This window comes from Helianthus annuus, chromosome 7 (genome assembly GCF_002127325.2).
Source record: "Helianthus annuus cultivar XRQ/B chromosome 7, HanXRQr2.0-SUNRISE, whole genome shotgun sequence".
In the NCBI taxonomy this organism is placed as follows: domain Eukaryota; kingdom Viridiplantae; phylum Streptophyta; class Magnoliopsida; order Asterales; family Asteraceae; genus Helianthus; species Helianthus annuus.
In genome coordinates this window covers 105,890,756-105,904,808 of record NC_035439.2, presented here as the reverse complement: position 1 = coordinate 105,904,808, position 14,053 = coordinate 105,890,756, and the positions used below count along the sequence as shown (strand labels likewise).

The following is a 14,053-nucleotide window of genomic DNA, read 5'->3' as shown; positions in this document are numbered from 1 at the left end:
CATATAAATTACATCAATTACGGCATAAAACTAACCCTTTTTAGTACTAATGTTAGAAAAAGTGTGTTTTTGTCTTCCTTTTGTATTTTCAGGATTAAATGAGCTCAAATGAACAAAAGAAGCAAAAAGGCAGCTAAATCTGACATAAATACAAGAAAAGGAACAAACGTGGCATGCCCGACCCCCCCCCCAAAAAAAAAATCCTCCCAAGCAAAACAATAGAACAGAAGGCTGAACACGCCCCGTGCTCAGTGGGCACGGGGGCATGCCCAAGTGTCAGTAGAAAAGACAAAGTTGTAGAAGCTTCTATCGCCCACCACGGGGCCATGCTCAGCGGACACGAGGCCGTGGTCAACTATAAGATTCGCAGAATCCAGGCAAATCTTGATAGTACAGATACGCTTCTACACACGGGGTCGTGCTCAGCGGACACGGGGGCGTGGTCAACTAATGCAGACAAACTGCAATTAATGAAGAAAGAGAGAAGGATGGACACGGGGCTGTGCCCAACGGACACGGGGCCGTGCCCGAGCTTCTGTTCAGCCTATAAATAGGAGTGCTTGGATCACATGCAACTCATCCCTTGGCACACCACCTCTCTCACACTTCACCCACCACCCACCACCCACCACCATCACAACACCATCATCCACCACTATCATCTATTGTCCATCATAGAGTGTGTGAGTCGTCTCGGGATCCAAGATTGATCGTAAGAGTTCTTGACAATCAAAGACCATGTTTTCCTAAGTCTCTTACATCACTTGGTGAAGACAAGTGTTTAGTGTAATACTTTTTATTTTTAATCTTTTTGCACTTTTTATTTGGTTATGTATTAATGACTTTAATAACTAGTTTCTTATGTTGAAGGTGATTCTTCCTTATCGTTTGTCCGTGGTGTCTTGGCATTATTTTAATGTCTATATAAAATAAAAGATTTTCACCATTCATATCTCCACGGTCGATATGGAGATATGTTGGCTAGCTGGTCGGGGGTTAAGGGAATGGTTTGGTAAGAGTCTTGCCATTGTTCAGTGTATAGATCCTGCAAGGACCTGGGTCAAATTTAGTAGGACCTCCTTCAATACCCACCGGTATTGGATGGCGGGGGTCCAAACTCTTTGATCCCCTCATAAGTTAAACTACTATTAAAACATTAACCCGACTACTTAGGACTGTATCACTGCTGACTCATACTACTTAGCCGAGGGTAACGTCACCTTCAAAAGAGGGGCCTACCACATTATGCATTAATAACTTAATTAATTATCTTTCAATAATCCGACCCTTTAGGGTTGTATCGTTGCTGACTCAAACTACTGGGTTGAGGGTAACGTTACCTTCAAAAGAGGGGCCTACTACAATAACTAAGATAATCTCTTAAAATGTGCAAAAGTGCGGAAATAATCAAAGGTTACACTACACATGAGTCGGATCCAAGTGATTCATCTTGTCTATCTGTTTTTATTTTTATTTTATTTTTCAACATTTTAGTTAGTTTTATTTTTCTAGTTTAAAAACCTTTTTTTCTAACTTTTTGATTTTATTAGACGTTGAGGATAAGCCGGTACTAAAAGCTCTTGTGTCCTTGGACGACCTCGGTATCTTACCAAAACTATACTACGTCCACGATGGGTGCACTTGCCTATATGTGTGTTTAGTGTTAGCGAATATCGTGTTTTATAAATTTAAAACTTCGCTAAAAAGTGTAAAAAAAGCCTTAAAATATACACCTAAAATATATTACACTACACACACATCAGCTACCATCAATGCTGCGTATCAGTCTTTGAGCGCACAGCAAGCGGTTTTGCAAGCAGAACCATCTTTAGTCACACCTTTGGGTCCGAGTCTGGGGGCACGCCAGGTACCCCCGCAGCAAAACCTCCAAGGAAGAATCAACTGGCCTCCTCCCCAGAGAAGACCAAGCGTCCATGACACGCGCGACTGATGTGTGTTGGTGTGTATATAATTTAGATATATAATTAAGCCCTTTTTACACCTTTAGCCAAGTTTTAAATTTATAAAACACGATATTCACTAACACTAAACACACATATGGGCAAGTGCACCCATCGTGGACGTAGTATAGTGTTGGTAAGATACCGAGGTCGTCCAAGGACACAAGAGCTTTTAGTACCGGTTTATCCTCAACGTCTAATCAAATCAAAAAGTTAGAAAAATGTGTTTAAACTAAGAAAATAAAAACTAACTAAATGCTGAAAAATAAAAATAAAATAAAAACAGATAGACAAGATGAATCACTTGGATCCGACTCGTGTATTAGTATAACCTTTGATTATTTTCGCACTTTTGCACTTGTTTAAGAGATTATCTTAGTTATTGTAGTAGGCCCCTCTTTTGAAGGCGACGTTACCCTCAACCCAGTAGTTTGAGTCAGCAAGGATACAATCCTAAAGGGTTGGATTATTGGAAGATAATGAATTAAGTTATTAATGCAAATTGTGGTAGGCCCCGCTTTTGGCGGGTGACGTTACCCTCGGCTAAGTAGTCTGAGTCAGCAGGGATACAGTCCTAATTAGCCGGGTTATAGTATTAATAGTAGTTAACTTATGAGGGGGTCAAAGAGTTTGGATCCCCGCCATCCAATACCTATGGGCATTGAAGGAGATCCTACTAAATTTAACCCAGGTCCCTTGCAGGACCTCTAAACGCTGAACAAGGGCAAGACCCTTACCAAACCGTTCCCCTAACCCACGACCAGGTAGCCAACATACCTCCATATAGACCGTGGAGATATGAATGGTGAAAATCTTTTATTTTATATAGACAGTAAAATAATGCCAAGACACCACGGACAAACGATAAGGAAAGATCACCTTCAACATAAGCAACTAGTTATTAAAGTCATTAATACAAAACCAAATAAAAAGTGCAAAAGATTAAAAATAAAAAGTATTATACTAAACACTTGTCTTCACCAAGTGATGTAAGAGACTTAGGCAAACATGGCCTTGATTGTCAAGAACTCTTACTATCAATCTTGGATCCCGAGACGACTCACACACTCTACGATGGACAATGGATGATGGTGGTGGATGATGGTGTTATGGTGGTGGTGGGTGGTGGATGAAGTGTGAGAGAGGTGGTGTGCCAAGGGATGAGTTGGAATGAAACCAAGCACTCCTATTTATAGGCTGAACAGAAGGCTGGGCACGGCCCCGTGTCCGCTGGACACGCCCCCGTGCCCGTCTGACACTCTCTCTCTTCATTAATTGTAATTCGCAATTACAATTAATGCGCCTGCTGTACTTTCGCCACGCCCCGTGCTCACTGGACACGGCCCCGTGGTGGGCAATAGAAGCTTCTACAGGTTTGTCTTTTCTGCTGCTTCTTGGGCACGGCCCCGTGCTGGCTGAGCACGGGGCGTGTTCAGGCTTCTGTTTTCTCTTCTTTGCTTGGGAGGATGCCGTTGAGGGTTCGGGCAGTCTACTTTTATTCCTTTCTTGTATTTATGTTAGAATTAGCTGTCTTTTTGCTTCTTTTGTGAATTTGAGCTCATTTCATCCTGAAAATACAAAAGGAAGACAAAAACACTCTTTTTCCAACATTAGTACTTAAAAAGGGTTAGTTTTATGCCTTATTTGATGTAATTTATATGTTGCATTTTACACACATCAAATACCCCCACACTTGAACTTTTGCTTGTCCTCAAGCAAAACTCTTTAAATGTGGCTTATACCCCCAAATGGAATGGGTAGAAGAGAAGGTTTTTGGCTTATCATAGAGTGTCGGGAATCCAAGATCTTTTTGGGTTTTATTTTTATTTATTTACAATCCTATTCGTTATGATTTATTTAGAACGTTTCATAGGATAAATTACTTATTTGGGCATAACATGCCTTTTTAAAATTTATATACAAGTTCACATACCTCACGGGAGAAATCACTCAACACTCGGCCGAAGGTGTATACTTTTGTGAATCACTCGAGAGCGGCATGGAACTTATGCCTTCCATAGGCTTGTCAAGCAATCAATCCTCCTCCTTTTTAACTTTATACCTTTGTAAATATCAAGAGGACTTTTTGGGTGAAGGGTTAGGCTTGGGCTAAAGGTGGGTGGTTGGGTTAGTGGTTAGTAAAAGGGCGAAAAGCGTAAAAAGCGTCGGTTTTCGTAACACATTTTGTTTTTAGTGACTTTTTATTTTGAAGTATTTCTCCAAACAAGCTTTTGTCTGTATAGCTTTGTTTGTTTTTAACTTCATCATCAAATTTTTTTTCAGTCACATAAAAGAACGAGCTTGCGAAAAACCGAGCTTGTTACTAAAATAAAGGGTGAAAAATAAAAAGGTTTTTGGTGGGTAAAAAAAAGGTTTAGGGTAAAGAAACGAAAGGTTTAGGCTCAAAGGGGTTAACTAGGGGGATTTTTGGTAGGTGGTAAAAAAAATGAAAAATAATGGTGTAGAAAAAAAATGGTTAGTCCTAATGCCTCTATCATTTACTTACTTGGGTTTAAGTTGGTAAGGACCGGGAATGAATCGTCGTGGCAAGTTCTAGAGTTGTAAGAACCAAGCGGCTTATTCACACAAGAAACGAAAAATGAGCATTTAGTCTAAAGATGTAAATTTGTATGCTCTATAAAGGCTCAAAACTCACTTTTGTGGGAATGGGTTTTTAATGTGATCAAGTATATATAATCAAATTTTAACTAGACTTGATATGCCGTTTCATAATTTTCTTATGTTGGTTCTTGTTATCACGACGCTCTCGGTTGTAAATTTTATAAAAATATAACCTTATTAATCTTGGGATTCCTAACTTAAACTTCAGACAAGTAAAAAGAAAAAAATGAATTTTTTTTTTTGAGAAAATTTGGGGTGTTTAGCGGTTCCAATAGAGTTTTGTGTAAGGCTTGTTGTTAGGACTTGCAAAATTTCAAAGTGTTAGCTTCCCCCCCACAATTAAATTACACATTGTCCTCAATGTGTCCCAAAAATAAATTTTTAGGTTGTGTAATGTGGTGTTAAAAAGCAAAGATTTATGTTACTGGCAGTCTGGACACGGCCCCGTGGGGACCGGACACGGCCCCGTGTTCAGGTGCCAGTAACAGAAATTAAAGAAATGAGACAGAAGCCTGGACACGGGGGCGTGTCTGGTGAACACGGCCCGTGTCCAGTTACCTGAACTGGGCGTTTTCCTGCAGGTGGCTCAGCACGGGGCCGTGTTGGTTGAGCACGGCCCGTGTTGAGCCTTCTGTAATGGGGATTTGTGTCGGGTTGCTTCGTTCTTTGTGCATGGGGCCATTTTTCTCGTTCCCTTTTTCATACATTACCACCACGAGTGTGTTTTATTCCTGCAAATTAAAACTAAAAAATTAAACTAAACTAAGGATAGTTCCGCGGAATGCCTTCGTGGTGCGCCACGTTTATAAGGGTCCTTGGCTAGACCCAATGTGAGGTTATATATTTTCTGAGTGGGATGCTTGGCGTCCCATGTTACACCGTCGGAGAGCAGCATCCAAGCTCGAATCAATAACCTTCATGTAGTTGACCGGGTCGTCGTCCTCTATTCTCTTCCCAGCTCCGAATTTTACTTCATCATCCCCATACCTCAAGGTGAGTGTTCCGTCATTCATATCTACCACCGCTTGTGCGGTGGCAAGAAATGGTCTCCCTAGTATGAGGGGGACCTCGGTGTCTTCCTCCATATCGAGTATGACAAAGTCGGCTGGATAGACGAATCTGCTTACCTTTACCAAGACATTTTCAATGACACCTTGTGGGAATTTGACGGATCGATCAGCGAGTTGTATGCTCATTTTTGTAGGACTCGTGGTTCCCAGGCCGAGTCTTTTAAACATTGATGAGGGCATGAGGTTAATGCTAGCCCCAAGGTCGGCTAGGGCATTACGAACGGGGGACTCCCCTATTGAGCAGGGAATCGTGAAGCTTCCGGGATCGATTTTCTTTTGGGGAAGTTTATTGAGTACGAGGGCAGAGCATTCTTCGCCTAAATTGACTAATTGCAAATTTTCAATTTTCTTTTTATGAGTGAGGAAGTCCCTCATGAACTTAGAGTATTTGGGCATTTGGGTTAGGACCTCAATAAAAGGAATATTGACATGCAATTGCTTTAATAGACTTTCGAACTTTGCGAATTGCTCATTGGTCCTCTGACGAATTAACCTACCGGGGTACGGAACTCGAGGAGCTTTGGTAGGCTCTGGTGATGGAGGGGAGTTCTTTTCCTGCAGAGGTGTTGGTACAGTTTCTTCTGTTGGCGGCGGCGCTTCTGCAGGCCCTACGGTGCGGTTTCGTAGCGTGATGAGATGAACTTGCGCTTTTGGGTTTGTTTCGGTATTGCTAGGTAATGCGCCTTGCGGTCTCTCAGCAAAATTTTGAGCTATTTGATTTAATTGTTTCTCTATGTTTTGAATACTAGCTTGTTGATTTCTAAAATTTGATTCTAATTGTAGAAATCTTTCCGAGTTTTTCTTTTCAGTGTCGGAGATGAGGCGAGATACAGTATCTTCAAGCCTTTCTCGTCCACTTTGTTGTTGAGTGAAATTTTGTGACTCGTTTCTTGGTTGTTGAAAGTTTGTTCGTTGGGTTTGTTGGTTACTACTATTGTCGGGTTCTCTCCAACCAAGGTTTGGGTGGTTTCGCCATCCTTGGTTGTAAGTTCCCGTTGGAGGACCCGACGGCCTAGGTCTATTATCAATGTAGTTTACCAATTCTTGTTGATCGTCCGTTTCTTTCATACAACTCCAATTTTCATGTGACCCACCACACCCTTCACAAGCCATAACCGAGACTGTTTTTGTCATTTCCAATTTTTTTATTTTTGAAGAAAGGGCCTCGATTTGGGCTTGTAAAGAAGTGCTTTCATCGACCTTATGGGCGCCCGGGGCAATAGATTTATTGCCTCGGGGGGTGTGCCATTGAAAATTGGTTTGAGCAATTTCCTCAATTTGGTTATGTATTTCATGCGGGCGTCGATTACCTAAAAGTCCCCCGGAGCTAGAATCAAGTGTCTGCCTTGTGTGTGGCAACAATCCATTATAGAAAGTGGATACTTGTTGCCATATCGCAAGACCGTGATGCGGACACTTGCGTAATAACTCCTTGAACCTTTCCCAAGTTTCATATAAGGATTCCCCGTCCTCTTATGAATATGTATTAATTTCAGTCATTATTTTAGCCGTTTTAGCGGGAGGGAAATACTTATATAGAAATTTTTGGGCTAGTTCATCCCAGGTGTTTACCGATCCAGCTGGGAGGGCGTTGAGCCAAGCTTTTGCTCGGTCTTTTAGTGAGAACGGAAACATTCGGAGGCGGATGGCGTCATTTGATGCTCCGTTGATCCGAAAGGTATCACATATTTCTAAGAAATTAGTAATATGTAGATGAGGATCCTCGTCCGCAAGCCCATGGAAGGTTGCGGAGTTTTGGAGCATTTGTATCAAATGCGGCCGAAGTTCGAAGTTATTAGCTTCAACATTCGGAGCATTGATAGCGGCGCCTAAGTTACCTACGGTGGGTCGTAGATAATCCATGAGGGTACGTTGGTCAGCCATTGGACCTGGATCACCCGAAACTTTCTCTTGGTTTTTAGCTTTTAATCTTTTTCTGAGAAAGCGTTCGGGTTCTTCTAGAGGTTCTTTTATGTCTTATTAGAACTAGAGCTCATACACTATGTAAAATTGGCGTCGGGTTCCAAGTCCTGCAATAAAAACAGAAAAGAATGCTGGTCAGAAAGTTTACCACGGCCCCATGTTCAGCGAACACGGCCCGTGGTCGGAGTTACAGTGATTGTTTTCCAGATCCCAGTTACTGGAAGTTGGACACGGCCCCGTGTTGCACCGACACGGCCCCGTGTTGCACCGACACGGCCCCGTGGTCAGCCTTCTGTAACTTGGAAAACTAAAAACTGCTAGTAACGATGCTGGGCACGGCCCGTGTCCGACCAGGCACGGCCTGTGCTGAGCTCTGCAGAAGCTGAAAAACTAAGAAAATTCTAAAAAAATTAAAAAGAAAAATAAAAATATGATTAGGCCGTTGATTCCTAACTTTCTTAAAATCCTTGTGTCCCCGGCAGCGGCGCCAAAAACTTGATGTATGTTGGTGTGTATATAATTTAGATATATAATTAAGCCCTTTTTACACCTTTAACCAAGTTTTAAATTTATAAAACACGATATTCACTAACACTAAACACACATATGGGCAAGTGCACCCATCGTGGACGTAGTATAGTGTTGGTAAGATACCGAGGTCGTCCAAGGACACAAGAGCTTTTAGTACCGGTTTATCCTCAATGTCTAATCAAATCAAAAAGTTAGAAAAATGTTTTTAAACTAAGAAAATAAAAACTAACTAAATGCTGAAAAATAAAAATAAAATAAAAACAGATAGACAAGATGAATCACTTGGATCCGACTCGTGTATTAGTATAACCTTTGATTATTTTCGCACTTTTGCACTTGTTTAAGAGATTATCTTAGTTATTGTAGTAGGCCCCTCTTTTGAAGGCGACGTTACCCTCAACCCAGTAGTTTGAGTCAGCAAGGATACAATCCTAAAGGGTTGGATTATTGGAAGATAATGAATTAAGTTATTAATGCAAATTGTGGTAGGCCCCGCTTTTGGCGGTGACGTTACCCTCGGCTAAGTAGTCTGAGTCAGCAGGGATACAGTCCTAAATAGCCGGGTTATGGTATTAATAGTAGTTAACTTATGAGGGGGTCAAAGAGTTTGGATCCCCGCCATCCACACTACGTCAAAAAAGGCTTACGGCCACACAAAAAAAGTGTGACCAAACACCTTTGGCCACATATTTTTTAATGAGCCCAAGTGTGACCAAAGGTCGAGTCATCGTAGGCATCATATGGCCACATTCACTTATGTATGGCCATAGCAACTAAAACTGTGGCGAAAAAGGTCTTGCTGGAATTATTCATTTTGTTCGGTAAGTGTGACTAAAGAGGTAGCAACAGCCACATGAATTTACTATCAGTGTGGCCATTTCTATAATATAGTCACTAATAAGTTTGTTTTAGCCACATCAATTTTAAAAAAATGTGACAAAAAGGTTGTTGTAATCAAGCAAAAGGTCCATTAAGTGTGGCTAAATGGTATCAATGGTCACATGAATTTATTGTAAGTGTGGTCGTTTGTATTATATAGCCACATGAAGTTACTGTAAGTGTGGCCGTTTCTATTATATCGTCACTAAAATGATTGTTATAGCCACATCATTTTTTAAAAATTGTGGCAAAAAGGTTGATGTAATCAAGTAAATAGTTCATTAAGTGTGGCTAAATGGTATCAATGGTCACATGAATTTATTGTAAGTGTGGTCGTTTGTATTATATAGCCACATTAATTTACTGTAAGTGTGGCCGTTTCTATTATATCGTCACTAAAATGTTTGTTTTAGCCACATCATTTTTTAAAATTTGTGGCAAAAAGGTTGATGTAATCAAGTAAATAGTTCCATAAGTGTGGCTAAATGGTATCAATTGTCACATGAATTAATTATAATTGTGGTTGTTACTAATATATAGCCACGTTAATTTACTGTAATTGTGGTCGTTTCAAACATTTGGTCATACACATTTATTGTGGTTCTATGTGGCCATTTTCAAGTAATTACACATTCTACTTTCAATTTTTTTTTAAATAAAATGGCAGTGAACATGAGAAAATCTAATAACCAAATAATATTAATAATAATAACTCAAAATTCACACACAAATTTCAATTTAAATACTAATTAAAGATATAAACTTTTAATAAAACATATCTACAAAAGTTGGATAAAAAAGAACTATTTCTAGACTCTTTATTCTTCAAATCCATATACTCAATGATTTTGAACATAGGAGTGCTGCAAATTTGCATCTATAGGCTGGTGGCCATATCTGATGTCATATGATCCTCCAAGTGTTCACATGTCCATAGCTGGAACGCACGTCTTCCACATCATCTGGGTCAGACGGCAGGATAAACAAATGTTTGTAAATTCAGCTCTAGAATCAAAAGAATCAACAATAAACTAGTTGGGCCAATGGTTGCAAGCATCATGTAATTCAAAGAACTCCATAAAAGTGATTTAAGTAGATAATAAATCTGGATCAACCTGAATACATGCTCGAGAACTGTCTTGCATGCCTTTGATGGTCTCATCCCCTTTGCCAATAACTAGACCAACATAAATGCAAAAACAAGAACAAATGTTAATACATAAACAGAATAGGAATTTTCACAACATACACCAAACATCTATAACCATTTATCTATTTCATATATCAATTAGTTCTATAAAGCTTCTAGAACTTCTTATATTCCATTAAACATAACCCTATGTATGTTGAACTTTATCACAAAGATCACTGCATCTTTCAAAAAAAGAGGAAGCAAACACTTTTGCGTTGAAAATGTTTCCGAATTAACATGAATACTGTGTAAAGTTGAGAAACATGTTTGGAGATGAAAATTGATTTACTAACCTCTCGCCACCAACAACACAGACAACACATGTACCGGTTGGTGCATTTTCATCCTCATAATAGTGCACTTTTTGAGTTCTTTTCCATCTCCTCACCATACTTGTCCTTTCCAACACAACCCATTTAACTCGTTGCACCAGGGATTTGAAGCATCCACTAAAAACCACCATAAAAAGGGTAATCAGTATTTTCACTTACATAGATTAAAATGAAAAAAAAAATCATTCAACTACTTACTTGGGCAACTCGGATTGAGTTTTGAGTAGCACCTCTAGCAATGTACTCTACATTGTATTTAGAAGACATTTCTTCATACCTAAAAAGAAGCCAAACTAAAACAAGATCATTATAATCAATAACATAACAATATGATGCAGCATGTGATCATAAATTGCTAGATCCTCGTAAACCCTTGTTAGGGTGTTACAAGAAAGTTATGATCAGACATGCCATTATATACCATGCCCAGATAACTCAAGATGATAATCCCTAATTTATGATGTATAAAACATTAATATGTTAATCTTAATCCAGATAAATTCTATAATGCAATAAGACAATGTTGCCAATTTGATTGATTAGGGTGAAGAACACTTACATGGGCAAATGCTTGTCTTCAGCAAGGATAGCATTGTTCAACTTGATATCATACCTCTAGTGGTAACAAAAAAAAAATAAGAAACAAATCAAGCACACTCACCAAATCATAATTTTAAACTAAGAAAAAAACAAATCAAGCACACTCACCAAATCATTGCAGATTCACTAAAGTTTAAACTAAAGTTATAATCTAAAGAGACATTTGTTTGTTCAATTCATAAGAGACTATTGTAGCAAGCTAAATATTGCAGTTGAATAATTAGAGTTAGATACAAGCATAAATTGCATTATTTTGCCATACATAACAAGCTAGCTATTGCAGAAGGTTAGAAATAATCATAAACTATAGCTCATGATCTTTATTTTTTTGTCCAAAGACTCCACTGCCCCAATTGTAACATATAAAGCAATCAAATAGAAATTATAAATATATAGTGATAGTGTTTCAGCTTTAAATTATCATTTAATAGCTGTAAACTATTATAATCCAACACAAATATATCTGTTCTATTTGCTTTCATGTTTTGAAGCTCAAAAAACAAATAAACTGCCACATATACACAGCTTATCACATCAAATAAGCTTAACTCCAAAATTAAACACCTAACTACTCGGATTCATAAACTAACAATCAAAATACACAAAATTAGCATAACCTAATGCTCAATTCAGCTTAACATAACCTTTCAAAAGCTACAAAAACAAAATCAATACACAAAATAACAACGTTCCGTTAACAACAAATCCAGAAGCAGGTAGTAATTAATTGTTCAAATCACACAAATCTTGATCCAATTAACATCAATTAATTGTTCAAATCACGAATCAAGAAGTGGGTTGTTTAGGTTAGACCCTAATTCAAGAGCCTTATAACTCAATTGAAAAGAAAAGAAATCCCCAACTAACCTGATGATTGACGGTGGTAGCGGCCAGATGAAGTCGAGGGTGTTGTCTTCAGGATGATGACGTCGCTTCGCTGATGTGAGTGATGAATTGATGATGAAGTCGAGGGTGTTGTCTTCACTAACCCTAGAGAACCCGTTCAAAATTCTCAACCCTAGAGAACCCGTTCAAAATCAGTAGCAAAATAAACCCTAGCAATCAAATTAACAAACATATGATGAAAATCACAGCAAGATATCAACAAACCCTAACAATTAATTACCTTAGCGATTCGTTTACTGCTTCGATACCTCATCATCTGACGGAAACCAGCCATAATCGCAATCAAACGAAACAATAGTTTGGGTTTGATGGTAACCAAAACTTGTTATGGTTTTGTGGAAGTTGGAATTGGTAGTTGTTGTGGTGGAGATACTGTGTAGATCGGAACCAGGGCTCAGAAGGGATTCGCACTGAACTTGGTGAGTTGGTGGGGTTGAATTTGTTTCAGGAATGTGGGGAATTTTGGGGGTTTTGAGGAAGACAAAATTAGGCGGGGTGAATTAGGAGGGAGTGAGGGAGTGTGAAAACTAAAATTTTTGAAACCACATCTTAGTGCTGCACAAAAGAACCGTACCGTATCAGGTATCTTTGGTATCAGTACCTATTTTTTGGGATTCTTAGTACTGGTATTTTGGTACCTATATCGGTTGGTATCAAGCTCATCCCTAGTTAAATGACTCGTATTCGTGGGATGGTGGTTTCAACCCGATCTGAATCCGAATATTTTATACGAACCCAAACTCCAAACTCATGTCAAACACATAACCCGAATACGACCCATTTGACCCGATTTTATTTATTTTGTTATTTTGTCGCATATTAATATTTAAAAATAAAAATTTACACCAAAAAATACCAATATATATAAACACATTTTAAAAAATAAAATATAACATAAATGGTCATTGTGATCCATTAAGACCCAATATGATCCATTATGACATGTATTGGCCGTTATTATCCATTAAGCCCTAATATGATCTATTAAAACGTGTATGATCTACCATTGGCAATTGTGATTCACTAAGACATAATATGGTCCGTTAATATGTGTATGGTCTATTGTTGACCATTTTTATCCATTAAGGCTCATTTTTGTCCATTAAGACATGTACGATCTACTATGGTCCATTGTAATCCATTTAGGCACAGTATGGTCGATTAAGACATATACGAGCTACTATTGGTCATTGCGATCCATTAAGGCCCAATATGGGCGATTATGACATGTGTGATCCACTATTGACTATTGTGATCCATTTAGACCCAATATGGTCGATTAAGATATATATAATCTACTATTGGCCATCGTGATCCATTAAGGCCCAACATGATCCATTAAGACATGTATGATCTACTATTGGCCATCATGATCCATTAAAACTCAATATAGTCCAATAACACATGTATGATCTACTGTAGTCCATTGTGATCAATTAAGGCCCCATATGGTCCAATAAGACATGTATGATCTATATTGTCCATCGTGATCTATTAAGGCCCAATATGGTCTATTAAAACGTGTACGATCTATTACTATCCACTGTGATCCGTTAAGGCCGAATATGGTCAATTAAGACATGTATGATCTACTATCGGCTATTAAGATCCTTTTAGGCCTAATACGATCCATTAGGACATTTAAGATCTACTATTGTCCATTGTGATCCATTTTGGCCAATATGATCCAGTAAGACATGTATTATCTACTATTGTCCATTGTAATCCATCTAGGCCCAATATGGTCGTTTCAGACATAACTGAACTACTACTGACGATTGTGATCCATTGAGGTCTAATATGGTCCACTATGATATGTAAGATTCACTATTGACCATTGTGATCTATTTAGGTCTAATATTGTCGATTAAGTCATCTATGATCTACTATTGGCAATTATGATCCATTAAGACACAATATAGTTCATTAAGACATGTATGATTTAAAACAATTAACTACGAGAAATTTGGTACCATTATTAATATGCATACATTAATATATTATTTAGAAGAAAACAAATATGATTTAAAATATATA

The 14,053-nt window shown here is 38.5% G+C and overlaps 1 long non-coding RNA gene and 1 other non-coding gene across 7 annotated transcripts; one reads left to right on the top strand and one right to left on the bottom strand.

Moving 5' to 3' along the window:
• Positions 1 to 7,052: 7,052 nt before the first annotated feature.
• On the top strand, positions 7,053 to 7,159 carry LOC118480694. Its single transcript, XR_004863672.1, has one exon. It is a non-coding gene; the product is annotated as a small nucleolar RNA R71 (small nucleolar RNA).
• A 2,508-nt stretch (positions 7,160 to 9,667) lies between these two features.
• Positions 9,668 to 12,536, bottom strand: LOC110868138. 6 transcript variants are annotated; one of them, XR_002552234.2, is made up of 7 exons: positions 12,237 to 12,536; positions 11,978 to 12,165; positions 11,070 to 11,125; positions 10,709 to 10,803; positions 10,472 to 10,627; positions 10,102 to 10,163; positions 9,696 to 9,948 (listed from the first exon to the last, which is right to left on the bottom strand). It is a non-coding gene; the product is annotated as an uncharacterized LOC110868138 (long non-coding RNA). The 6 variants fall into 6 exon arrangements; XR_002552233.2 differs by having other exon boundaries at positions 9,696 to 9,991; positions 10,709 to 10,787; XR_002552231.2 differs by having other exon boundaries at positions 10,709 to 10,787; positions 12,237 to 12,535.
• Positions 12,537 to 14,053: the final 1,517 nt, after the last annotated feature.